General features: G+C 43.7%; 1 protein-coding gene across 1 annotated transcript in view; it reads right to left on the reverse strand.

Annotated features, from left to right (window-relative positions):
* Positions 1–24928, reverse strand: part of RORA (RAR related orphan receptor A) — a 358823-nt gene that overhangs the window by 244286 nt on the left and 89609 nt on the right. The gene's annotated exons all lie outside the window — the stretch shown is intronic.

The following is a 24928-nucleotide window of genomic DNA, read 5'->3' on the forward strand; positions in this document are numbered from 1 at the left end:
CTGCAGGCGCGGGGGAGTCACCGCAGCCCTGCCCGGCCCGCAGCCAGCAGCGCCCCTGGTGGCCGAGCCCGGAACTGCAGCGGGGGGAAAGAGCCGCGGGCGGGAGAGGCCAGGCTGGGATTGGGACTGGGAATGGGATTGAGCTGGGATTGGGACTGGGATTGAGCTGGGATTGGGGCTGGGATTGGGAATTGGATTGAGCGGGGATTGGGAATGGGATTGAGCTGGGATTGGGAATGGGATTGGGAATTGGATTGAGCTGGGATTGGGAATGGGATTGGGAATGGGATTGGGAATTGGATTGAGCTGGGATTGGGAATGGGATTGGGAATGGGATTGGGAATGGGATTGAGCTGGGATTGGGAATGGGATTGGGACTGGGATTGTGCCGGGTTTGGGGCTGGGATTGTGCTGGGATTGGGACTGGAATTGAGCTGGGTCTGGGGCTGGGATTGTGCTGGGTCTGAGGCCGGAATTGTGCTGGGATTGTGTGGGGTTTGGAACTGGGATTGGGGCTGGGATTGTGCTGGGATCGGGAATGGGATCGTGCTTGGTTTGAGAATGGAAAGGGGATTGGGAAGGGGATTGGACTGGCTTTGGGGCCAGTGCCAGAACTGGGCTGTGTGTGCCTTGTTATACACAGACACACACTGGTAAAGAACTGCTCATCCTTTCCCCATCTCTGCCTGAAAGCCCCTTCATTTCAAAATGACAATAATTGGGAGGGAAAGGTGTGATATTTTTTCCGTTCCACGGGAAGTTCCCACCTTCCTTGGCAGACACTTGTCCTTCAAACCACGACACCCTGCAAACCCTTCACAGAGATCCAAAATTTACACTCAGCTGTATCCACTGAAGTATCATCTATGCACACTGGGCCTGAACATGTGTGAATAAAGTCTCTCTAACCACAGTTAATGATCGACATTTTTGTCTCTCTTTCAAAAATTATAATATTTTTTCCAGATGTTTAAACCTGGGTATTGGGTTGATTTGACTGGTTCAAAGCCTTGGCCAGAAGAACCACTTCTGCACTGACACAGGACTACAGGAAGAGAATTATTATCTGACTAGCTGCTTCCAAGTCTTCCTTTTTACCAGTATCTTTTTTTTTTCCCCCAGAAAAATAGATAAAATAGATTGTTTCAGGTATCTCACAGGTTCTCAGACTCCAAATATCTCATACCCAAGACAAAACATTAATTAAAGAAGTGATTAGGGAAATACACACCTCTAATTCTAGAATGCACACTGTGATATCTACAATGCTTCCTACCTCAACAATCATGCATAACCCTTTATAAACTAGCAAAAATATGAAACTAAGAAGAATCTAAAGCAAACACTATAGCAACACCCAAGAGTCAAACACAACAGCAGACACTTTTAGCTATTCTTTAACTAGAGCATGGCAACACTGAATCTGTGAATAGGCACCAGAAGCATGTAAAACACTCTGCATCTCATAAACCTTGGACTGACGAGATCCCATTCTCTCAGAGCTCAATGCCCCTGACAACAAAGAAAAATTCACTGCATCTTATGGCACCTGCAAGGAGAACCAGCCATGCAGTGCCTCACTCTGCCCTCAAAGGCTGGGAAAACACAATTCCAGCAGTGCCTGGCATTGCCTAACAGGACAGCTTTTCTGCCAGCAGCTGTAATTAACTGTGGGACAAGACACAGCAGAACACACAGGACACATGGAAGGACATTTCCAAAGCCTTACAGGTGAGTTCTAGTGACCGGCCTTTGTACACAAATAAATCCAAGCCACAGTCAGTGTGATGTGAGCCTGCAAGCAATGCCTTGATTTCGTCCTTTTAGACCAAATCCCTGAGCACATCTTGCATTCACTAAAAAAATTTAAAAATCCTGATACCAAAGATGCTCAGTGTTTGCAGACAGACCTTGTAGCCAGAGTACAAAGGGACACAATGGATACAAGACAGGTTGATGCAAACCAAGCCAACCTGGGCTGCTGTGAAGGCAGCACAGCCCAGTCCTTCCTCTGGAAACAAGGAGCTGTGTAACACAACACACTGCCCTGCTCTAGGTCTGGCTTACAGGCAGCCCACTGCATTATTTTCCAGCAATATGTGGTTTAAACATTGCAATCCCCATCCTGGTTGTGCAGCATCTCCACCAAAAAGCAGCATTTTCTCCATGTCCTCCCTGAAAGGGACTTGCCCATGCATACGTGTGCATGTGTGTGCACGCCTGTGCTCATGCACAGTCCCACAGGAGGTGCAAGGATTTGGAGGGTGGGGCAGCAGGCAGAGTTTCAATTGCACAGTGTTACACAACCATATTGCCAACGTTTAGTTCTATTTTTAACTCAAGGATGGAGAATTATCAAATGCCAGTTAAAACCTGTAACTTATGGATAGCTTTAAGGACGCTCTGGAATACAAGAACACTAACAGCAATCACGTAGATGAGCTTGACTATAAACAGGAATGGAGAGCCTAGAAAATAATTTAATTCTTTTTCCTAAAGGCAAATCTTTAATTCTTGTGGTTTGAGTAAATAGCTGGAGCAATAGTAAAGCTGAAAAGCTTTAATTCTGCCTATAATTTAAGACAGATTTTGGACCAACATCCTCAGTCTACATCACAGCTCTGCAACCACAAAACAGACCTTAAAAGCTACCTGCTCAAGAAACTTGCTCTACACCCTGACAGAGAATTTATCATTATTTTCTGTCTTCCCAACCACACAGGCAGTTTCTGTTTTCCAAATCATGCAAAACTGTGAATATAACATAACCACTCTCTTCCTCGACAATGTCCTTTAGTCCTAAAATAACAGTGCTGCAGTGAAAAGGCAAAAACAGAAAAGGGAAATAACGAAAACTACAAAAAACCCCAACAACAACTACCAACCAATAAAAATAAAAAGCATACCCAAAAAAAACCCAACAAAGAAACCTCAAAACAAACAAACAAACATGCACAAAAAACCAAGCTAAAGCATTTCTTTGGCATTTTTGCTTCCTGGCAAGAAAGACATTCAAGTAAGCCAAAAGGAGCATCTGGATTTGAAGTCAATATTGCACCAGAACATATGAAAACACCAATGCAGAAAAGCACAATGCCTAGATTACTAGAGGAAAATGATTATTTATGGGGTACAATAGCAAGAAAAGTTTTTGTTTTTCTTTATTCTCCAGAGCTCAGTGAGTTCTGCTGGCAGCTTCTCCTCAGTCTCTCCCCGTAAGCTTGCTTGCATACTTATTGCATCTGCTTCTCATTTAATGACCATTGTTTTGGTCTGTCAGAAGAACTATGACAAGTATCCAAATCTGCAAGATTAGGCAAATATTTTGACAATGCTGTGCGTCTCATTTTCTTGGAGAGAAAGAATAAAGAGGATTTTCACTTTTCACATAACTTCACTGGAGCTCTTAATCAAAATGCTACAGAGAATCAAATAGCAGATTGAACATACTTCTAGTGACAAAATAAAGCATGCCATTTTGTTTCCGAGAGCTTGCCAATTCCCTGCACATTGCTATCACAAGAACTCAAACACAGGACTTTAAAATATCATTCACATCACATGGCAGCTGTTTCTAAGCTGAGAAACCAACAGAGCCAGGGAGCAGCAAATGACAGCTAAATGGTAATGTAGGCTATCAGGAGGCTCTGGAGGGGAAGGGGGGAAAAATAAAAGAAAGAAAAAAAATCCAGTACCAATCTTAGGCTTTTACCCTGGGAGTGCTGGTTGTTCTCTCTGTTGGGGTTTTTGTTTGACTCACTGCAACAGCAAATATTCATAAAATGTAAATTCACGTCCAGATGCTAGACCTCAAGTCTCATGTCAACGCTAATATTCCAAGTAGGGCCCTGCATGTATTCTAAAGGTAAACACAACCAGCCCAAACTCAAATCATTATGGACTGTAAATCAGGCTGGAGCAAGCAGAGCTCCAATTTCAATATATCACTGGAGGAGCTGAACTCTAGGAAGTCTGTGGAGAAGCCAGCAGAAGCAGTTGCTTGCCAGTACAGGAGGAGAGCTCACTTAACACTCATTGAGAAGCAGGAAAGCAAATGCTCTGAGGAGGGATGAAAATCAGGGCTACAAGTTTTACAAGGAATTGGTGTCTCACAAATCTTGCATTTTGTTCAGCTTTTCAAGGGCTGCTTTACTCAGGTGTCCTTCCAAGGTTCTTCTGCAGCTCTGAGTTTAGGCCAGCTGCAAGGCAGTCAACCAGTTAAACATCCTAAATGGCAAATAAGGATCCAGTGACTCCTGTGTGCTGCTGCCTCTGACAGATCACTTGCTGTGCTGTCAGGGAAAAGAACCCACCTGGGACAAGGTGACCCAGTGGCCTCTGCAAGGAACAGCCCATTAAGGACCCAAACACATGAGGAAATTGGTTAAGCTATGAACTTGCTTTTACTTGCAGTTCCAAGAGCTCATCTGGGGAATCAAAAGCAGAGAGGCCTTTTTCTCACAGAATTTCAGAACCACCTCTGTTCAGCCTGTAAATCCTTCCACTCCGCTTCTGGCAGGGAAAGAATTATTTACTGCAAGGAGATGGCTTAGTTTGGTACTGCCCACATTTTCTGAATCAACTGACAGCTATTTCAGACATATCTGAAAAAACTTTTGCTCTGAATGCTTCACAGCCAGCCAAGATTATATACAAGAATACACACAACTTCCTTTTGCACTTCTTTTACACCTTTCCATCTTCATTACAAGAGAGCTTTTAATTGCCAAGTTTGGCTAAACTCACCTACCCATGGAAAGCAAAAAAAAAAATTACTATAGAAAAAAATTCCTGTATTTTTCCCATTGGATGGTTGGTGTTACCTCAACAGCAACCTGGGAAACACGTGCTGACCACCACAGCTGGCAGCCACAACTTTCTGTGGCCCCAGAAAGTGTCTGTGCAAGGGCTTGAGTGAGGACAGAAATGATCCTCAGTCAGTCACTGTCACTCATGGCAAGGCAGGTGGTCACTGGTTCCATCACATCTCTGTGGAACACTCAGGCCACGAGAGACTGTAACTGCAGAAACAATTCCAAACCAAGTGTGTGGTATGCAGGCTGTGAGATACTGGAATTCACAGAACTTCTGTGAATAAATCTGCACCAACCTTTAGTGCCTATGGACACAAAACACACCCCTCTGACCAACTGCTTGAAACTTCAGCAATGGTTGATGTGTTCAGGCAGTCTGGGGCAGCAGGGAGAGGCGCAGCCCTCACTCCCCCCGTCCTTTGTGCCCAGCACAGCTCCAGCACCCTCCCAACCACAGGCAGCCCAGAGTTCCAGCCTGTAGGCCAGGGAGTTTTGCTGATGGTTTTTTGGTTTTGTTTTTGTTGTTGTTCAGGGGGAGGCGTGTGTTGTTTGGGGATTTGTCACTTTGTTTTTAAAAAGACTACAGACATTCTTTGGGTTTGTTTGCACCTTCCTCTCTTACTCAACAATACTTTTGTCAAGGTGACAGGTCAAATGAATAGATGAAGTAGTGGAGCTCCCTTTCCTACTCTTCCTTAACTTTTACTGATATCACTGAGTCACTGCAATGTGAGACCAGAAAAGTCAGAGATGATTCAGTCTCAGATCTGGCTCCTGCTCTCTTTCACACCGTGCCCTTCTGCTACCATAACACAAACTGAATGATCAAAAAAAAAAAAAAAAAAGAGGCTGACCTCTTCCAGTATAAACACTCCTTCTGTTTGGCCAGCTTCCCTGCAAAACAATCTTTTTTCTCTGATTTCACTGAATCTTGCATCACCATCATGTCTGTCTTTTAACTGCATTTGTCTCTTATCTGTCCATCTCCATTGTTTTTCTGCACAGGATTTTAATGATTTCTTCAAAGAACACTGGCAAGCGTAACGATCTTTCCCTTCCTTTCAATTTGACACATGCCTAATGTCACTCTCTTTTTCTACCAAGATAAAGGACACATCCAACTTTTTTTTCTTCCTCCAATCATCTGTTTTCCCCATGGCAACACTTGATCACTTTATCTTTCTGGTGCCCACTATCTTTCCTTCCTGTCTACTCTTCATCTTCTCTTTTGACTCTGATCCAAGCCTTCATCTTTTCCATATTAGAAATACTGACTTAATGTTATCACCTTAATGCTCACAGATTGTTACTGCCAAGATCTCTGCCCTCATGCACTACAGGAGCTGCAAAATGAATTCTCTGTCACATGGACCAGGCCTGGAACCAGCGCAGACTCTGATGCACAATTTGGAATCAATACTTTACAGCTCCTCTCCTCAACCTGTCAGCCATCTTCAGTGTAGCCAACTGTGCTACTTCTCTTTCAATAACATCCTTCCTTCAGCTCCCAAGTTTGGTTTTTACTCATGCATCTTATTTCTTCAACACTCATTTGCATTCTCTTGGAATTCTATCCTTCCATGGGCTCACACAGCACTGCTCATTTCATTCACAACATATATTTAGCCACCAGTTCTACCAATTCCTTAACACCATCTCCATCCATCCTACTCTCTCTGCTTATGGCTGCATTGCCACAAATTCCTCTCACCATCTCCCTTTCCAAGCTGTTCCATTGCCTCTTACATAGTTCACTACAGACAAACACCAGGCTCTATCTCACACTGCCAGTGGCAACACAGCATCTTATTTCACTTACCCTGGCTTTAGAATATTAGCAAGGCCCTGGGTGTAAATCCTGGGAGTATTGACTCATGGTTCCATCAAGAGGCCGTGTCTTAATAGTGAACAAGGGTTTTTCACAAGTCAGAAAGCAGAGCTTGGCAGCTCAGCTGCCTGCAGGTGTACAGAACATGCTCAGAATTAGTTACAGGAGGAGGAAAACTCTGCAAAATTCAAAGCAAATAAGGCTAAAGAAATTTCTAAGGATGCAGTGAAGTCACCAGCATTGAGGAGACCCTCAAAGCTCAGTATCTTGTAAGTGAAATTTCAGCCACATCCAATCAACAATCATTTTGTCAATAGGCCACATATTCCATTTTTCCTTCTACATCTCATCTTAGCTACACTTGAACTGTATCAGACGGCCTGTCTCATCTAGGATAAACAACTTCACCTTCCAAGAAAGAAGCTGCTGAGTTTTGCTCCCTCCATAATGGCAGTAACATCCCCTTCCTGGTGGCTTTCAGCCACAGAGGACTACCCCCCAGATTAAATACCAGTAAAAAGAGGGAGAGGGGCAAAAAAGAGCAAGGATTGCCCAGTGACTTTCCAGCAAACTGACTTCAACATTGGGCTATCTCACAGGCCATTTCCACTTTTTCCTCGGGTAACTGTTACTTTATATTTTCCCTTATACTATCTTAAAAATCCACCTCCTTAAACATTTGACATTCCCCCTCTAGGTTTCATCTCAAATTTCACCTTCACTTTTCATGTCACTCATGCTTAGGATTTTTGGTTATTAGGTTGGGATTTTTGAAAAATCATATATTTATGAATGCACTTTTTCAGAGCACATCTTTAAACACTTTAGAGAGATGGGTGTTATTATCTTCATGCTAAAAACAATAAAACTCTAACACAGATTTATGACCATCACATGAGATGGAGCAAAACCAGCAGCTGACTAACACTTGTCCCTGAACTCCCTGATTTCTAACTGATTAAAGATTTGTATGCAGAAATCCCTCCTGACTTACTGTGCATATACAAGTAAATAAATGTTTTTTTCATGTTGAATACAGCAAACAGGTTGTAAAATCATGACCCAACTTCTACACTCTAATATTGCTATCAAGAGCACTCCTGGCATTTTGAACTAATTTTATAGTATGACACCAAACTAGAGTATAACAAAAACTGTGTTTCTGAGTGTTCCTTTATTTTCAGGCATCTGGGTAGTGCTGACCATTTTCAGATTGTTTCTAATAAAAATGAAGCATGCTATGGACAACAGAATCCTCAAAGCTTTCATTTGTAAAAAGAGGAAAAAAGGTGTTGGAAGCAGTTTCAAAGCATCCATTGCCCTGTACTTGTTTTTGTGACAGGAGAGTGCACAGACTTGGTCAGACACAGGAAATTATTTGTGTATCTTGGGGGCTGGGAAGGCATCAAGACAGCTCTGTAAAGAATGCTAGAAATACATAATACAACTCTTGCTGCAGCTTTTTTTCCCATGCATGTTCTGAAGCACATTGTTCTTCTATGGCCAACTTAGGAAATTTTCCCTGAACCAGCTTTTCTTTTCAGTGCCTTACATCTTGTTAGCTATTAAAGGGAATTTTGTCTGATTGGTTTTAAAGAAAATCTACAAACTAGCTTCACTTTGGAAAGACCACAAAGATGCCCCCATGTTCACCTGAGCAGCTTTGGAAGCACCATCATTAAGGAAGTCTGTCCTTATTTATGTTGACATTTCCACCATCAGTATTGATCAGCTTTGTTATCTACAGCACTAAATGTGCCTGGGAAGAGAGGCAGAAAATTAGGGGACATTCAAGGTACTTTCCTTAAGTAAAAGAGGCAATGTGCAGAGTGTTTAGCTCACATGTGCTTTCACAGAGCTAGTTTAGAATAGTTTAACTCAGACTCCATTTGTCATATGCTATGACGTTAACCTGTAGTGTCCCCTGATCAAACTGAAACAGGTTCAGAGTCTACTGGTTTTGCTCAAAAATTATTTTTGTAGGGACTGCACTACACCATCGAGAGATTCTGGCAGACTAAGACACAACAGTGCTCTCCACAGAAAAACAAACAGAAAAGGTAAAACCTAAAACCTCCTTTACAGCTCTGAGCTATACAACTTGAGAAGTCCCCAGCCACTCAGCCACTGAAAACTTCTGACAAAAGTAGGATCTGGAAGGGTGTGTGGAGAGGTGGTTGCTATGACAGTTAGTTGGTGTCCTTCCCATCTGAATCTCATTTAGCTGAACTTGAACCTCAGCAAGAACAAAGCGAGTACAGCCCAGTTCCACACAGGTACCAACACTGAATTTATGAAGCTGCTTGCGCCAGCAACTCCGCATCCCAAGTGAGAACAATTCCTGGCACCACTCGTGCAAATGTTTCACTCTCAGAGCTCCTCACAGATCATCTCTGCTATGTGCTACACAGAAATCTTTAATGCAAAAAGCAGGAGCAGATGGTGCACCTAAACATGACCTCTGCGGTGCAGGAAGGAAAGGAGGAAAGCTTGCCCTCAGCGTTGTCCTCACCTCCTCCATGCTGCTCCGGAGAAGGAGAGGATGCCTGGGCTTGGTGGTGCCTGTCGTCTTTACATCACATCCACTGCCAAGATGAAACCAGAATTCCTAAGGCAAACACTTCTCTTCCCAGCAGGATTAATGCTAAGAGGGTTTGACTTCAGGCTGTCTAGTAAGATCCAGAAAATATCTTCTCCATTTTTAACTTCCCTGCTTCTAAGCCTGTTTCTTCTCATTTCAAGAACACTTTGGAGCAAGAGTCAGAGGATGGAACTCTTTCAATTTCTTAACAGACATGGGAAAAAAAAAATACCTGGAGATTTCATCTGTGCTTTCCCACTGACCTGTGGCATTTTTTTGGCCATGTTGCTTTGTGGATCAAAGCAAAAGGGGAAAACAAAGGAAGGAAATATAAGGCACAGAGCAGTACAGATCACCACAGTTTGGGGTACATACTTACCAGCACACACAACACGTTATTTGGGAGTACCATCGGGCCAGAAGTGATAAGGAAGAGGAAAATGGACAGATCACACTTTCAAGACACATTGTAAAAAAATCAAATCAAACCAAAGCAAAGACCAACATGGAAAAGGGACATGCATAAGGAAGAGCTATGCTTTCCACTAGGAATGCTTTTATTTTCACACAATGATGTGAGAAGAGCTACTTTTCTTCCTGCAAAAATCTCCAGTGCATCAAACCCAGGGAGCCAAAGCTGCTGGTGGCTATTCTGCTCGAGAGGAAGGAGCTGCTCATCTGCACAGCTTCAGAATTTCTCCAGTCCCAGGCTGTGGGCGAGTCTGACGTCAGTCCCGGTGTGAGCCATAAAAATCCCCTTCAACAGCCAACACTCTCCTGTGTGGGAAGCCTACAGCATTATTTTAAGCAGGGACCCAAGATTACCCTGGTGCTTTCTTGCAATATTTATCAGAGAGCCAGGGCTGGGACTGAGCCCAGAGGAAATGCATGTGTGTCCATCTCAAACACTTCCACATGGAGAATGGCACATTCCAAGGGCATGCACACATCAAGCTCCCCCAATCTACTCCAGGATCACCACTGTTGTCCACTGTCCCAATATAAATGTTTCTGCTATATAAAGAAATCTTGTCTTCACAGTGAAAAAATAAATGTGGCATTTGTGTAATATTCTGACAACAGGGGGCCCTTGGAAAAAAAAAAGTCTTCATTTCTTGTTATAGGCAAGTTATCTCCAGGCCTCTACATATTTAATGCACAGCCCTATTGGAATCTATTTTACTGGTAAATGGCATATATTTTACCCAGACTACTCTGATTTTCTAGAAATATTTTGATGAGAGATCTTGGAAGAGACTTTTACTTTGTTTTTGCTAGGTGGCCAGGATGGGTTTCAGCCTACATTAACAGTGGTAACAATAATGCCACCACAATCTCCCACAGCATCTTCCCTTACAAATGAAGCTGAAGCCATGCTTTCTTTTTAAATAGCAGAAAATTTTAAAATAACTGTCACGGCACTTGAAAACACCTAATTGAGGCAGTTAAATATGAATACAACCCATACACAATGATACAACCCATACCTATGATTTAAAAGAAAACTATTGCCTGATAAACTTCTAAATCATAACTCCTTCTTGTAAATTGAAACCCACATTTTCTTCTTAGAAACATCCCTACCACGCCATTTAAAATCAGTGCTGAGAAATCAGGGTGTCTGTAAACTCACATTGGTTTAGAGAAGTGAACTGACACATCACAGTGCAGTGAGTTTACTTTAAAAACAGACACTCATCAGTTGCTGAGGATTTTCAGTGTTCCAGACTAAGTTTTAAAAAAGAAAAAACCCCCAAAACCCAGAAAACCCCAACCAAACAAACAAAACAAAAAAACCACCTCAGAGTAAACCTAACTGAGATGCATCTACCTCTCCCTTAGAGTCAAAACTACACTTCAATTTCTACCAAAGGAGAAACGAATACAAAAACCATCATATACTTTTTAAAGGTTCCCTAACTATCTTCATAAATAAAAACCAAAAGCAGCCCCAGCACAACAATATGCTTAACTGGTACTGAATTTTAACCACAAACTTCATAGCGCTATCCTTCATTTCACTATTGAAAACACTTAAACTCGTGCTTAAAACATAAGCACCTTTGTTTTAACTTTAATAAAGCGCTTTGTTTAAACTTGGATTATACACAGGCGTAAACTGCAAAAGGCTGAAATAGACTGGTAACTCAACAGGATATGGGTAAGTGACTGGTAAAACAAGCGACTGGTAAAACAAGCGACTGGTTAAACAAGCGACTGGTTAAACAGACTAAGGTAAGTGACTGGTAAAAGAGACGAAGGTAAGTGCCTGGTAAAACAAGACTTCGAGCAGCTTTGGGAGCACATAATTTCCCGTTTCCCCGCCCGGTAGGCAGAGGGTTGCTGTGTGTGTGTGTGAGCCCGGCCGGGGCTGGATGCGGGAGCGGGGGCCGGGCCCCGGGGCCGCTCGGAGCAGCCCGGGCGCTGCTGCGCTGCTCCAGGGTGGCTGTGCCACCTAGTGCTGCCTGGCATGTACTGTCGGAGCCGGGAGCGGCGCCCGCAGCCCGGGCCCGACCGGCCCCGCCGCCCCTCGGGCACCCTGAGGGCCGGGAGGGAACGGAGCCGAGAGCGGCGCCCGCAGCCCGGGCCCGACCGGCCCTGAGGGCACCCTGAGGGCCGGGAGGGAACGGAGCCGAGAGCAGCCCCGCTCCTGCAGCTCCCGAGGCACAGACACAGCCCTCGGGAACTCTGACCGGGAAAGGAGCATCGGCAGCTCCGCTCCTGCAGCTCCCGAGGCACAGGAACAGGGACAGCCCTTGGTCACCCTGACCGGGAACAAGAGCCGAGAGCAGCCCCATTCCTGCAGCTCCCGAGGCACAGAAACAGCACTGGGACACTCTGACCGGGAAAGGAGCAGGGAAGCTCCGCTCCTGCAGCTCCCGAGGCACAGGGACAGCACTGGAACACTGACCGGGAGCAGGGAAGCTCCGCTCCTGCAGCTCCCGAGGCACAGGGACAGCCCTGGGGCACTCTGACCGGGAACAGGAGCCGAGAGCAGCCCCGCTCCTGCAGCTCCCGAGGCACAGGAACAGGGACAGCCCTTGGTCACCCTGACCGGGAACAGGAGCCGAGAGCAGCCCCATTCCTGCAGCTCCCGAGGCACAGGACCATTCTGCCGCCGATGTCGCAGCAGATGAACGGGACAGCCTCGATCAACCACGAGCGAGGAGTGACCGCACCAACATCACCAGGGCAGCTGCTTCAGAGCACCGGTGTTATCCCAGCAGCTATTTATGATTCGGTTTCTTCTCCTTACACGCTGAAGAGTTTGTCTTTTACACAAGAAAAATTTATTTTAACTAAAACTTTGTTTAAATTAAAAAAATTATAGAAGCCTCCACGTTGCAGGATAGCACCCATCAAACCCAGCATCTTTGGTAAAAAGCCTCAGCATGTTCAGCAGTGCTTTTTGTCCACACAGATCCTAAATGAGCTCACAGGTAAATGTAGAGCAATGACCCTATCAGGAATGCACATGAAAAAAACTAACACACAAAACCTGACAAAGTACATACCGGCTTGTCTAAATAACCACTCTGGCTGTGGTAAGAGCACAGTAGCTCTAACACATGGACTCCATGCCAACCCTACAGAAACCCAGTACTGCCCAAGCCCTGCTGCTCCTTAGCTCAAGCAGGAAGTGAAAGGAGACTAAGGTCACAGAAATTCAAAGAAATGAAGCTAGTGATCACTTAAAATCTAATTAACCAAAAGGAAAGTATTCCAGTGGTATCACACTTGGTAGCTAGGCCATCCTCACAGGCTGCCTACCTGCTCTCCAAATAACGAATTTAAATCACTCGTTCCCAGCTTCTCCCAGCAGCATGGGAGCTCCCCTATGCAAACACTGCCACACCACCTTAATAAATCTGGCAAAAATCACAGATATGATCTTCCTCTGACACAAAGGTAACGGCAAAAGAAAAGCCAACACAGCAAGACAAAATCTCGCTGCACCCATCAGGCCCTTGTCTCAGGCCAGGGCTGCACTGAGCCCGGGGCACTGCTCTGAAGCTGAGCTGGTGCTATCAGTGCTAAGACACTGATAAGAATCAGCCATTCCATGTACATATGCTACAACAACAGGGACAGGCTGGACCATAACCTTTCAGCATCAGAACCTGCCAGAGTTTACAGCCAATCAGCCAAACAGTAAAATGGCAATGAGCTGTTGTGGTGCACATTTGAATACATTCCTAGAAAACCTACCTCCTGTTATTAGAAGTGACAAGAAGAGGATTTTTAAATGGCCTCATTATCACTTAGTGTACGCAGAAACTTTACAGTTTGAACAGTAAAACAAACTTCTTTGTTGAATTACTTCAACCTCTGGACTAGGTGGATTTAAAATAGCACTCTGTGTCTGCCTAGCACCTCTAGCTCTTTATTTGGTGCTAAATGAAGACAAAACCGGGCAGTGAATAGAGCAGGGCTATCAATAGACTGCGATTGATTAAAGGGGGGGAGAGAGACATCCTGTAACACACTAAATTTAGCCACAGTAACCCACAGCCATTTCTCTGCAATGCCAGGGGCTGGGGAAGCTGAGCTCCACATCAGCTATCCTGAGGCACCTGGGGCTCTGAAGCCACTGCAGCAAGTGCAACTCTGCAGCCTAAGCTGCTCTGCTGTTTACAGCTTTGTTCCTTTACATCCCTTCCACTCCAGCTCAGTAGCAATCCAATTTTTAATTCCAGTTCTGCCTCAATTATGGCCCTTCTTGAAGTTGACCGTGACTTCCTAATTGTTTTTTCTGCCCTCAGCTTTCACACACCAATTAGATATGAAATGCTCTCCAGCTGCACCTTCAGTTCACACACAATTAGGGGATGCACAGAGAAGCAGGGCTGCCTGGTGACAGAGACATTTCCTGTGTTAACACGGTAGGAAATGTGACACATCCTTAAGAGCACAGCTTGACAAAGCACGTAATCCCAGCCTCTCCTACACGACAAATGTGAGGACACTGGAGAGAGCTACCTGACTTCTCACTGCTCACTTGCAAGAATTATTTGTGGGGGGAAGAGGAGGTGGAGAGCACTGAGCTCAGGAACCAATTAAATTACTGATCTGAGCTCTGTAAGGAGAAGGAGAGGTGGAGAAAGGTCAGCTCCTTTTCTGAGTGCCCTCACTAAGTCTAAAGGTTTCACTGTACTAGAAGGAAACAAAGTATAACTACTTACTTGGAAATTGTTTTTAAAAAATCCCAAGCAATTTAAAACATACATTCTATCTCCTATTCCTTCAGCATGTGTCCATTCAGAAGTCTGTCAAATGCACTATTTGTGCTATGATTAATAAACAAGCATTTTTCTTCAAACTGAGAAACCTTTTAGAGAAACAGATTTCTTACTCAAAATAATATTTGAGAACCACTACAACATTTAGCTTTCTCCACTCACATTTACTGCATCCACAAAGAAATTAAGGTCCCCATACAAAGGCGCAGCATTGCCACAAGCACAGGTCTTGAAGGGAAGAAGAACCAAGAGCAAAACTGTCTCAAAACCATTTCACTCAGGCATTTGTAATTACAGTTCATTCCAGAAAGCAGAACGGACATTCAGGATTATTCAAGACCTCCAAAAGATTTGCATGGAGGGGCTCTGCAGCCACAGGCACCCAGAGGGGCTTGGAGCTGCAGCAGAGCTCTGAACCAGCCTCCTCTCATCCTTCTGACACCATTCCAGGTGCACCCTTGAAAAGGCATTGACTTTAATGGTATGAAATCCAACAAGACTTGAAATTAACCTTTTAGTGAATCTTTCACATTCAATGTGAAATAACAGAGCGAGTTGTGATGTGACATTTTTGTAGGTGAAAACATCAAAGGCAGCCCTGCCACAGACTGATCTACCTTTGAACACCCAAGGGTATCTGAGACTGCCAAGTCTCTGTAGACTAGACAGAGAGAAAGAAAAAAGGAAGAGAAAGAGATCTAAGATATTCCACTATTTAAGGTGAAGTCATTTTAACTAGGATTTAATTCAATCTTTTACACTTTGTTACTGCTGGTGGTTTTTTAATACACAGTCAAAAGAGAAGATCAGGATAAAAGGAAAAGAATATTATTTCTGACTGTCAGGCCATAATAAGGCATAAATACATGAAAATTTAACTGGCATCGCTTATTCTTTCCTTCCTCTTTAGCATTCTTGCCTTAGGAATTTCTTTCTATTGGAGTTATGCAATAAACAAACCAAAAAAAAACAAAAAAAGAAAGGAAAAAGAAAAGAGCAGTATCAGCCCTTCAAAGGGCTGCAGAAAAGGTAAGTACCTGTCTAATAACTCAAACATCTGAATTAATGGACACCTACTATGCCTGCCCTTCTTCCCAAGCACACACATTCAATGCCCTCCTGCTGTTGGGGCTGGCTGGAGTCAAGTCCCTGCTGAAAGTGCTCCAGGTAAGATCCCCCTGACCCTCCTGTGCCCTGGCATCACAACAAATGCCAGCCCAAATCCTGCCCTGCAGCTCCCTCCGTGCCAAGGGGGCACCTTGGGCACACCCAGCTGTGCCCAGCCCCTGACCCAGAGAGCTGTGAGCAGCAAAATAATGAAAAATTCAAATTGTTCTTACCAAAATGGTGCACTAGTGGATCCTACAGAGCACAGTGAGTGATAGAAAAATAGCCTTTATTCATAGGGTTCTCCTTCAGAGCGAAAACACCAAATGTGAGGTGCTATTAAATCAAACCACGCAGCCCAGTCCATCCTGTATGAGCCATACAGGGAGCTGGGGTTTGGCTCCTTGCTTTAGGACAAGGCTTTTCTGCCCCAGAAAGCAGCTCAGGAGCTCACAGGGACCCTGGGCTGGGCCCTGAGAGCCACAGCAGAGCAATCCCAGGCCACCTGCAGCACCACAGCCATGAGGAAAACTACCTTGACACAGAAGGAGGTTAAATTTGCCAGGTATGGCACCTGGCTGGGAAGTCAGCACCTTTTCTGCTAAAAAGTGCTTTATTTCAGGAAATGTGCTGTGGCAAAAAAGGCTAGACTAGGTGAGAGAAAAGAAAATAAGGGAAAGGAAAAAACCAAAATCAGAGCCAAACCTGAAGCTCTGAATATCCACAGGAGACTGTACAGGCAAGGAGGAAAGAAGGAAATGTGACACTCCGCTTCTAAAGCTGAAACTGTTGTATCAAGTTTATTAAACCATACACTCTGAGAAGCAGCACATTCCCCAAGGAATTTCTGGCAGATAGTAAACAGCCAAACCAGGAGCAGCCCCAAATTTTGCCTGGGTTTGAGTGACAGACTCTGACTTTTGAACAGCACAAGGAAACAAGAGTCCACATTTCTCACACTCTAACCAGGACAGATTGCCTGACAGCAGAGAGGTCTTCAGAGAACAAGATGAGGATGTAACACACAAATTATCTCCACCAATATCCAAACCACCTCTTGGAGACAGTGGAATTGTGTCTGACATATACTAATGACATTTTGATAGCCAAGGCTATCAGAGAACAGGCTAGAAAGTAGAGAGAGAAGAGAGTAAAAAAAAAAAAGGGAAACTTGATGCTGCTTCAAACTAATAACAACTTCTTTATAAAGAATAACCCCAGCTCAGCTGTGCCTGAACTTGCTCACAAACCAATGTCCTACACAGCCTGTGAAGAGCCTCAACCAGGAGGAAATCTCTCACCTCCTTCCAGAGCAATGTGAAATGAAGTGAACCACTTGAAAAAGTCAAGAATTCTTAAATGGCCTTTTTTCTGAATCAGCTTGAATCTATTTGAACTTATCTTCAAAAAGATCCTGAGATCTCACATAATGGGGAAAATTATATATAAAATACAATTTCTCATGGCTCTTTCACTGTCACTAAGAGCCAGTGGAAGAAAGAAAACTTGGAAGCGAGCTGAGATACAAAGCCCAAGATGAAGCTGCTAATTCTCACCCAGCTTCCTCCTACACATTGTGGTATCTTGACCTTGATTTCATCTCTATCAATGATAACTTCAATGCAGCAAAGATTTTTCTGATGATCATTTTCTTTCTCAGAGTCTGTGATGCCACAGTAGAGGTAGGATATGGTTTGGTGCATGAAAAAGCCGAACAGTTAAGTTTAAGATCAAAACTGTCAGTTTTTATCCTACTTGAACACAGAATTGTGACATTTTGAGAAAAGCTTCATTTGAAATGCTCATTGATACACCAGTGAAGCTCTCAAAATCGTCTTAATAGCACGAGCTAGGTGTTGACTAGGTGGATTGAAGCAAAATCAGCAGCAGAGCACAGACTCCTGCTTTCACCAGACCTCCTGAACCACCAGCCAAGGTTCCCACCATCTGCATTAGCTCTTCTTTTTGCTCAACAACAACAATTTAAACTTACTCTTATCTGCCCCTCTAAACTGCCTTTTCAGCTTTCCTCTTTGGAGGAAGAGTTACCACAAAATAAAAACAAAACCCCCCAAAACAAACTCCCCAAAACACAGCAAATACAGGACTTTATGACTCAAGCCGCATTTCCAGTGAGTCAAAAATTCAGTATCATAGCACACCACAATAGCAACAACTTACCAGCACAGGGTGATATGATCAAGAATGGAATTTTTCTTTGTGTCCCATTATCTCTTCTTATCACACTCTAAGGAAGAATTGTTAAGTTTTTATGTAGCTGCATTGCTAAATTCTCAGAGAAAGGAGAAAGAGACGCCTGGCTGTGGCCCAGAGCTGAGTTTCTGAAGTTCCCCCATCCCTGGACAGGTGAGGCCCCAGGTGAGGCTGGTCAGGGCCATCAGAGCCCAACAAGCATCAGATGCATCCAGGCAAGGAGGAGACCAACACCAGGATCTGAAACCTCTGAGCATGGCACTGTGTGTGTGCACCTTGCTACTCTACTTGCTCCAGAAAGCAGAAAATGAGGCTGAAATAAGGCTTGTGAAAGCATAAACCAGCTTCCTTGATACGTATCAAGTCCTTTTCTTACTTATTTTGAAATAAAGAAAGAAGAACTGAGGACAAAAGAAAACAACAAAGATATGAGGATTTTATCGGCCCGTTTTGGAAAAAAACAACAAAGTGTTGTGGTTTGTGGGGGGAAGAGAGGAATGAATATTTCTGTGATGCATTTGGGGATCAGGAATGTGCATGTGTGATCAGACAGTGCTGAGCATCACTCCTGCACTCCTAAAAGCTGATGTCTGAAGACACACAAACCAGAGCACACTAACACAATATTTTTTTGATGCTTTCCAGGCCATTACTTCAGGGCCAGTCCCCGGAGTCACTGCTCACAGCCACACTGACACAAACACACAGGACAGCACAGGCCCAGCAAAGCATTTCCCCAGCCCTGGAACAGGAGTTGTGGGCAGGCACTGGTGGAGGGGACAGAGCTTCAGCTCTTCAGCAACCCAAGGGAGGGACAGCAGGGCAATGGTTCTTCATCCTGCCTCCAGATTAAACCTGCCTCTGGTGCTGTGCTCAAGTCATGGCTCTGCCTGAATTTCTGAATTAACTGGTGATCTGGAATTACCAAAGGCTAACTTGGAAATGGGCTGGTTAATAGAAGCTTTTTCAGAAATCTTTCCCAGTTTGGAAAATTGTGCTATTGCAGGAGCTTCTGGAGGGGGGCTTCAATGACCAAATGATTTCGTGGGAAGAGAGGGACAAAGCAATAAAAATGGATAATGCAGGGATATTCCACTGCAGAAAAAGAAGGGATGTTCACATGTTTATAGCAGGTACACTCAGAGTAAGTTCTACTGATGAACCTGCTTCTTCTGTTGCAGGCCAGAGATTGCAACACACAATACTGGAATATTTAATTTAACTTTCTGGTTTTTACAGCCAGGGAGGTTAACCTGACAAAGCACAGCAGCTCTTAACAACATTCTGGGGCCTGAGATACATTTCCTTCTGGAAATGTGTCTGAAGACACAATAAAATGTCTAATAACTAGTAGATTGTTTAGATTCTGACATGGTAACAATAAACCATTCCAAAAAAGGGAAGTTACCAAATGTTCAAATTTCTGAGCAGGACACTCCTGCCCTCTGATCCCTCCTGCTCATGCACTGCACCCAACACTACATCCATGGGCATGGGCTTGAGCAGAGGCAGCATCAGGCAGTGCTGCTGCTCAGGAACATGCAGATCTGCAAATCCACAGCCCAGTTCCTTCCTTTCCACCTGCCAAGCTTCCACTGGGAGACAAGAGGCACACTGAGAAAAGCTGGGCTTGTGGCAGCTCTAAGTTTGTATAATGCAGCCCCACAACATCACAGAGAGGCTTTCCACACCATCCTGCTTGTGCACATTCCCTGTGTCTTTCCATGAACCTGGTCCCTTTGGTGGCTCAACAGAACAAAAAAGAACGAGGGGTACAAAGAAAGATTTGTCAAAAATTGTACAACAGAAAACCTCCAAGGGCTGTTTGAAGAATGATGAAAAGAACATTAGAGTGAATAGCATACATGTCCTCAATGTGTTTAATGTCTGCTCAGTTTAAAGAAAAAGTGTCATTTTGTTTCTGAATGGATACAAGCATTAGCCTTCCCTTTTCTCTCCTCAATTCTGTGTAGACAATCCTTAACTAAGAGCTAGCTGTGGGCTGGTACAGCAGAGAAAGACAAAATCCCAATTTACCTGAAATATCATTTTGATTAAATGCAAGATCCAGTTTACCACTGGGATATACCTTGAGTCACACACACAAGCAGCAAGTGCATTTAAATGTTTGCTTTAAGTCCAACTGCTGTCTGCCTTCATCTTTGGAGAAAACTGCTCTTCAGTAACAAAGCAGAAGAAAGAATGCTACAGTCCTTTGAGAGAGTCCAGGGTTTCTCACAGATTCTAAACATTATGGAATCAAAAATCATGACAGTTTTGAACAAACTCTCAGTCAACAAGAGGGTTTTAATGCTGGTTTGAACTGCTAGTCAGAATCCTAAATCTCTGGGACAAAGATGGAAAAAGCTAGAAAAATCTAAAAATATTTATCCTGCCATATAAATGGGGCTTCTGAGGCTTGCTTGGATCTAGGTACTGAATTTAGGCCTTCTACGTCTCCCTCCCCAGAAAAAATGCAAAAACCTCCCAGTGTCCACTGTCAGGATGAAGTCTGTAGAATGGGATATTGTTATTGGTATTAAATAAGATAGTATTGGTAGTAAAAAATACAAACCAGGAATTAATGACATCAGGGATTCCTCTAAAAACTGCACTGCACAAATTTGAAATTTTCTCAGTGTAACATAATTCCAAGACAGGCACTCACAGAGGGGCCATTTTCCTACCATGTTTTCAAGATCCATTTTCCATTTTCCAAACAGGCCATATGTAGTAAGCAGAGAGAGTCCTCAGTAGAAAAGCATTAGCAGTAGTACAGGATCAGCCATTCCATTCCAGGCTACTTCAACACAAGAGAGATGATTTACAAGGCTCAACACACGTGGGTGCTTTCTGCTGTTTCAAAAAGTTAGCAAAGCTGACTGCTGTCTGAAAACAGCAGATTTGTTACAGAATTTTTCACACATCAGTTTTAATTTAGAATAGTCTGCCATCAGAGGAGCCACACAGACAAGAGGGAGCATCCATCCTTCAAAAGCCTCCAACTGCTTAATGGGAAAATAATACTGAACAGCAAATTGTCCCCATTGCAGCCAGCACTAAACACCTACCCAGAGGGGCAGTGGCCAAAGGCTTCCAGAACAAAGCCAGAGCCCCTCACCAGGGCTTGGGCCACCTTTGTGCAGTGTGGGGAGGTGTCTGAGCACACACATGTCCAACTGCCTGGGACGTTTCCCTGCTGCAAAGTGTCCTCAAAGTCAGTCAGCACAAAAAATACCATGGAAAATGAACGTGCCTGGTGTTGCATTGCATCTCCTCTCTTCTGTACTGCCACAAATCAAGAACGGGCACTGATACCCTGTGGAAAACTCCAGATGCAGGTGGCATGACATATTTTGGGTTTACCTGTGCTCATCACACAATAGGGTTTTGCAGGGAAGAGGAAAATAATTAATTCCAGCAGTATAAATGGCATGGGAAATTTATGAGCCACTCCCTTCTGGGGTGTTATTTCTCCTGTCATTGAGGTCTGGATGCCCAGCACAGAAATGTCACCAGCCTGACCAAAGCCAGGTCAGGTAGGGCAGAGCAGCAGCACATCCCATGCAGGGCTCTCCCACTCTGCCTTTGGCTACCTGCATTCTTTGTTACCATTTTTAAAAGAACGGGTGGGGTTGGCACAACAAGAGTAAATGTATTTCAAACTCCTTAAATTATCTGTACAAATTATCTGACAAAAGGGCAACTTCAAGCAAGATCTAAATTTGCTTCCTAAGAGTTAATGTCTGCATTACCAATTAGGCTCAAAGTGATAAAAATGGACCTCAACAGACATACCTAAAATAATGCATTTTGAAAGTATTCCAGGAAGAAACAAAACCAAAGCAGAGACAAACGACAGAAACTGCAATCCCAAATTTGTTTTACGAAGTCACAATAAAAAAAGGGAGACATGAGAGAGGGAAAAGGCTGATGCATCCAGGGAGAGAAGAAGGGGTGAGTGGAAACAGCTGGAATTGTTCAGCTGTGTCAACATTGGGCTGTTTCACAGATTGACTAGCAAAGTGTCATCTGAAACCAATTACATTCCCAAAACCCCATGGACCCAGTTCATAACATTGATTAATCCACATTGCGAAAACATCCCCAAGCAAAACTAGAACAGCTGTCAGCCCTTGGAGCTCAGAAATAGCATTTGATTGAAAAAAAAAAAAGCCAAAAAACCCAAAAAAACCCACCAAACCACCAAAAAACTACCATGCACACTCTTTAACACCATCTTTGTGATTTCCAGATCTCATACCTGCTCCTAGCCCTCAGCAGCAAACACATCTCCCTCCCTGCCCTGCCATGGCTGGGCCTGATCCCCAGACAAAGCACCTGCCTCACAAATAACTTGCTCCTCACAATGCTCCTCCTCTCCTCTGCAGCCCCTGGGGCATCACAGTTTACCTCCTCAGGGATGGAGAGGTCCTGTCCCCATCCCAGTGCCCTGCAATGACCAAAGGTCCTGTCCCCATCCCAGTGCCCTGCAGTGACCCAAAGGTTCTGTGCAATGACCCAAAGGTCCTGTCCCCATCCCAATGCCCTGCAATGACCAAAGGTTCTGTGCAATGACCAAAGGTTCTGTCCCCACTCCAATGATCCCCTCCAGGCACCAGCTCTGAGAAGGCACCACCTGAACCTGCCAGGCCACCTGAGCATGGCTGAGGCTCAGCTGCTGCACTCACCCAGCCCTGGCACTCTGCAGGGCTCCCCTGCTCTGCTTTGGGGGGATCCCTGTGGGATGAGGAGCTGCCCTGCTGCCATCTCCATGGGCCCAGGACCACCAGCTCCTGGCAAAATTCCCACTCTGTCCCGTGAGCAGCACCCACCTGTGCTCCCCTCCAGCTCCTGAGTGGCCACACTAACACATTTATGTGTCCCACCCCAGGAGAGGATCACACAGATGCATTCTGAGTCTACAGAATACTTCCAAGCTGACTGCAATCTATGCAAGATAGGAAAGAAGCCTGCATAAATAAAATCAAAAGAAACAAAGGGGGCATGGAAAGATTTTATATTTCCACAACTTCCAATTGAAGGCTGTGGGTAAAAAGAAGCTTTTTCTTGATTGCATGTTAATAGGATACTTTTATTAAATAAGTTATTTTTTATGCGGGTTTTTTTTCAGACATATATATTTATTTTATCAGCTATTCTAAAATAAAGTTTAGAGAAGCAGGAATGCTCCACCAGCTGGTATCAAAGATCAAGAGACCTTACATTTGGACCTTCAGTATTCTTCCTGCAAAAACTGCTGCCACTGTGCAACATCAAGAGAAATTCCATCCTGCACTTCCATTTTTATTTCCCAAGTTCAGACCAAAGAGGCAAACACCAGTGCAAAGGTGCAGAGAAAGAAAAGCACAGCAATCATTTTGCTCCTGTAGGATTTCAAGCCGCTGGTGAAGTTACAATTCCATTTCCAGTGAGTACTGGGTACATGTAACTTCATCATGCAGCTTTTGGAAGAGATCAGGTGTTCAAACACAGACACACAACAAGTGTCCAGCATTACTGCACAGCCTCTACCAGAATTTAAATGAATAAATCAACATCACTGGACTTAACTCACTCCTTAGCCTGGAATATAGAAAAATGCTTCTCCTCTTTAGAGAAGCTGTTTGAGAAGACAAGAATTTTATCAGAATATATTCTGGCTTATCCCTTCCTTCACTCAGTCCTCTTCTTTTTAAATATTTCTAAGGGCTTGTCACAGATCAAAAACTCACATTGTTCAAACTCCAGTATTTCATTACCATTTCAAAATCAAACACAGAAGACAAACACACAATCAATTTTATCAACTCATTACTCAGACAATAAGTTATGCTGGAATGGTTATTTGTGTGGAGACAGTGTTGAAAGAATGTATATTTAGGAAGGCAAATAAATTTCCAAACTTGAGAGAGCAAATTACCTTTTAACTCTTTACAAAAATACTTTACAAAACAGTATTAAGCATGCCAGTAATAAGTTACAATGCATCAAACAAAAAAATAACAAAATAAAAATACTACTTCACACATTAGAAATTTTGTGAAGACACAAGCTGTCCTTGCTTCCCATAAATGTTGGATATAAAAAAAAAAAATAGCCACTGGATCTAATATTTCATATTCTGTAACATGAATAGACAGTGGCATTAAATACAAGCCAGAAAATTGTGTGACCACAGCAACCCCAAATTCAGGCAGATGGTTCCCCTGCAGTAGCCAGGCTTTTTAGAGGGACCAATACCTGATCTTCAAAGAACAGAAAATTCAAGAGCTGCCAGGTACAGCACTCTGTACTGCTGAACATGCAAGCATTGAGTTATATTTTCTGAACACTGAGGCTTGTAATAATTTTCTCATGTAAAAAGTTGAATGTCTCGACATGTATCTTCAAGAATGTAGAATTAAAAGTCAAGATTACCTCCATCTTATCAAAATCCAGCATGAGAAAGTGAATTTCCCAAGTAATTCTTACAACACCAATGACTGGATTCACATGGGCTGCTAATAGTAGCTAACAGACTGAGAGAATAATGTGTAAGGTATTCTTAAGGTTATAATGAGAAAAATTTGTACAAAGACTTGTAGAATTAGGGCAAAGTACAAAGAGATTCAAGCTGTATCACTAGCAGACATCCATCAATTCACAGAATCTAAAGTTATAAAAAGACAAGTGGGATGATCTATTCTTGCATATCCTAAGACATTGTGCATATCCCAGGTCATTGCATTTCCCATCATTAACCCCAGCCCTGGGCCCACAGGCTTTGATCAAAACTTTTCTTACAGAAAAGCATCCAAGCTGAAGCTGCAGATGTCAGGAAATGGTGCAGCAGCTCTTCCTCCCAGTAATCCCTTCCCATATTTAACCAGATTTAGAATTGAATATTTTTACCTACTCTTGATTTGAACTCATCTATTTCAGCCACTGGCTCCCATTTCCTTCAGCACCCAGTATTTGCTTTCTCTGCAGACTCTTAAACAGACACCCACCTTTCCCACTGACAAATGGCAGAGATGATGCCCCAAGTGACTGAAGTCCAACCATTTGTCCTACCCCAAGTATTCTGGGCCGACTTCCTGAACTTTACCCTCAGCATCCCCCCTAAGACATGGCTATCAGAATGACAGCAATTATTTTAGAT

The sequence above is a fragment of the Melospiza georgiana genome, chromosome 13 (genome assembly GCF_028018845.1).
Source record: "Melospiza georgiana isolate bMelGeo1 chromosome 13, bMelGeo1.pri, whole genome shotgun sequence".
Taxonomy (NCBI): Eukaryota; Metazoa; Chordata; class Aves; order Passeriformes; family Passerellidae; genus Melospiza; species Melospiza georgiana.